Raw genomic sequence first — 3,818 nt, 5'->3', positions numbered from 1 at the left:
GAGCTTAACGGCTTAGATTTAGTAAGCATCTCGTACTCATCTTGGAATGATTGTTTTTGACCGATTAAACAGAGAAATTTAAACGATTCTGTCAACTCGTCAACAGTTAAAACACCTACTCGTTTATTTTTTGGATTTTTTAGATTAAATATCATTCTCTTAACATATGCAAACGATCTTTGCAATTTATTTAGCGTAGAATATTTTTCGAAGTATACGATGGGAGTTTCTAAATTTACAACATTACATTTAGTTTCAGGTAAGTCATCAATTTTAAGATTATTTAAAACAGGCCATTTAGATTCGTCTTCAGTTAAAAATTTAGGTCCAAACCACCACAGATCCAGCTTTGGAAGCTGGCAGGCATCCGCTCCCCGCGAAATTAAGTCAGCTGGATTTGCAGAGGCAGGCACATATCCCCACGTTGATTCTTTAGTCTTTTCTAAGATTTCATTTATGCGATTAGCCACGAATACCTTTAGTTTAGCAGATTTATTATGCAACCAGCTCAGCACGATACTTGAGTCGCACCAATGCACGACACGATCCGGCTTGTATCTTAGAGAGTCTAGGACTGCCCTGCTGAGCCTGGTAGCGAGCAGCGCAGCACCTAGCTCCTGCCGCGGCATGGTTGTAGGCGACAGTTGGGCGACTTTTGATTTTGAGCATAGCAGCCTAACAGTGACGTCACCGTTTTCAGTCAGAGACTTCATATAAATACAGGCACCAAGGGCCGACTGTGACGCGTCACTGAAAACGTGCATTTCAATCAATTTTGGTGAATACTGATACTGATACTGATACTGATACTGATACTGATACTGATACTAGGGGCAACTCCAGCCAGCAGATCCTGCAGCAAGGACTAGGAAGAGGAGACTATAGGGGGGAGGCGAAGTTGGGGCAAATAGCCCTGTAAGCTCGCATGACTCTGCTGATTCAACCTAAGCGGCCTCGAGTCAGTGGAGGTGTCAGCGTCACCCCACACCGGCTAAGCCTCAAACGCGAAATCAAACAAAGTACGCGCGCAAACCAGCTTATTACGCAACAACCCCTGCCACCCCTCCGTAGGCGCCCGCAGCCTGCCCGAGACACCGGAGCACCCAGTAGATAGGACAGGAGTGTAGGGTTTGCAGTCAGGATAGTAGGAGAGACGGGAGATTTTTAGCCGACCCGAATACAAGGCATCGTAAAGTCAGCACGGGGTAGATAGATACTATACTTGGTGTGTAATAAATACTAGGTGTGAGGATGTGTGACTGCATTATGACCCTCCCCTTTCCCCTCATTTGTAGAAACCTGGATAGCCCCGTCGTTATTACGTTGTCTCGGATAGTATCTCAAATCATTAGCCGCTCTCGCCTTAGTGTTTCTTCCTGCGAAGTACTGGGGATTCCGTATTAGTACTGCTGTGGATTCGATTTTCTTCTGGTTCTGATTAATTGATTTGTAGTCCCTCTTTCTCTAGACTGTGACACAAACAGTCCCGAGGTGCGTTGTCATTGTAGGTCGAATACCGCCGTAACATTTTTAACGTAGTTATTGCATCTCTATGTATATTCCCCGTTTTCTTGCGAGAATGAAGAACGTAGGTACGACCAAGTATACAGACGTAGCGTACGGTGAGCTTCAGTAAGGTGGACGAAGAATTTTGTTGAAGAATCTGTTGGTATAATGGTTTGTTGTTTGTTATCAGTGGAGACGGCTTTACTTTGCACCCAGTGCCTTAGCCTTCACTTGTAACTCAATCTACATAAAAATATTTAATTCTACCAAAATAGAGGCACGCTTCGAGCACCAGAAGACTGCACACTGCTCACTTAAATAAACAAACACTCATTTATTAAATTTCAGAATAAAACACAAAAGTAAATAGCACTTCATTTGAATTAGCTCTGAAATATAAATATCTGACTCTTTCGCGGAAGGCTTTAACTACCTACACAATAGGTAGATATGTATTAACGGGTATGTCCTTGCACTTATAAGTACATACGTATATATAACATTATTAACACCAACCAGACTCAAGTCACTTAGCACGCACAATAATTCTGTAGTTTCACTATTCACACACCACACAAGATCATTTTACAGTATACCTACTGTACCTATTTTCAATTGGCTAGCTTGCAAAAATGCCTTTGTATATCTGGTCGGTTGTTTGTTCGGCTTTCTGATCGGCTGTCTATCCAGCTGTTCTCTTCTCCGCGGGCCGCATCTTCCGACCGACCCTCGTAAAATCGTGAGAAGCTTCAGCAAACCTGTGCCATCTTTGTCCATTTAGTCTTTTAAAAATTCTTCAATGTGGCAGAGTCGTGGTTCACGGGGCCGTTCGTGGTCCGCTAGTTAGGTAATAATTATTTTATCTGCCTAACGTACTTGCGTGTTTACTGTTTAATGACCGCCTGTTTAAAAGTTTCAGCCAAGTCGATGAAGGTCCTGTAGGTAAAGACAATAGCGCAGCCGGGCGGGGCGGACAAAGAAAAGAACCCTTGCATCCATACAGCCGTGCGTAATGGACAATGGTTTATGGTTTCCGTATTTTTGACAGAGTGTTTGCCAGATGCGTGTAACCATTAAAACAATTCCGTCAGGATTTTTTGAAAGTAACTTGTTACTTTGTTCGTTTTCTTTTTAGGAAGAAATTTGTTATTGCTCAATGAAATAAATGAACAATACTTTTGTGTTATCGGAATTGTTGAGATTACCCCAACAGAACGGCATCTTGCTTTTATGTGACCGGTTTCTTTCCCATGGTATTTATTTCGCGGAGTACTTAAGTAATAGACTAATAGTTATGCCTAATGTTGCGAGTGAGTAAAAAACTATGACCAATCCTCCTCGCTAATGACCATGCGGACACCAAGCAATACATGTTATATAATTACCTACATACTTCTTACTCCTTAATAATGTCCTTATTTCGTGTATTCTAGAAAACTAGTGAAACAGTACCTAAATGTAACTTGGTGAGGTAGGTATATTAATTACTAACTATTAGGTATGTAAATGTAGTACCCAACTAAGTGAGGTAAATGAAGGTCTCACTGTATCTATTTTTCAGCTACTTATTGGCTTTTTGGCCTTAAGTATTGTTAATATTCTATCGTCTTCCTTATAATTAAATAAAATATGTATATGTATTATTGACTACTTATTCGCTATTTTCCTTATTCTAAATATTCTAGTGTTTTCATAAGTGTTATTTTCAGCTAGGTTCAGTTTATTATAGGTATGAAATAGGTAGTAACGTGAATAGTAAAGCGTGAATCTAGATCTAGACTCAGCTACTTATATTCGCTTTTTGGACTTATTCTCAATATACCTCTCCTGGAGGTTTTCAAGGATAGACAGGACTTGTAGCCGGTGGATAAATATATCCTACCTTAGTTGTACAATCTGGTGGGGACCAGTATGCTGTATTTCGCTACTTGATCGCTATTTGGCTTACTCTAGGATCTTCCTATGTGTGCCTAGTGAACCTATAGTCGCTAGATATGTTCAGATTATAAATTAGTGTCTTAGTAACTAAGTGGTTTAATGAGGTTGGGGTCGTGTTGTATTCAGCTAGGAACTTAGTCGTTACTTGGCCTAATTTAAGGTTCTACTGTTTACCTGCGTGTGATTGCGGGCTAGATATCTACGTTCAATATATGACTCCGTAATTTATTGGGTTATTAACTTATGAGTTACATTGAGGTCACACTGTATTCAGCTGCTGTCGCTAATTTGTTTTATTCTAAAAATTCTAGTCTTCCTACGTGTAATTGCAAGATACGTTTAGTGGTGTGAGTTAGGAACTTAATTAGTGCTTG

The sequence above is a fragment of the Cydia splendana genome, unplaced genomic scaffold, assembly GCF_910591565.1.
Source record: "Cydia splendana unplaced genomic scaffold, ilCydSple1.2 scaffold_46_ctg1, whole genome shotgun sequence".
NCBI classification, from domain to species: domain Eukaryota; kingdom Metazoa; phylum Arthropoda; class Insecta; order Lepidoptera; family Tortricidae; genus Cydia; species Cydia splendana.
Note: the sequence above shows the minus strand (reverse complement) of the source record.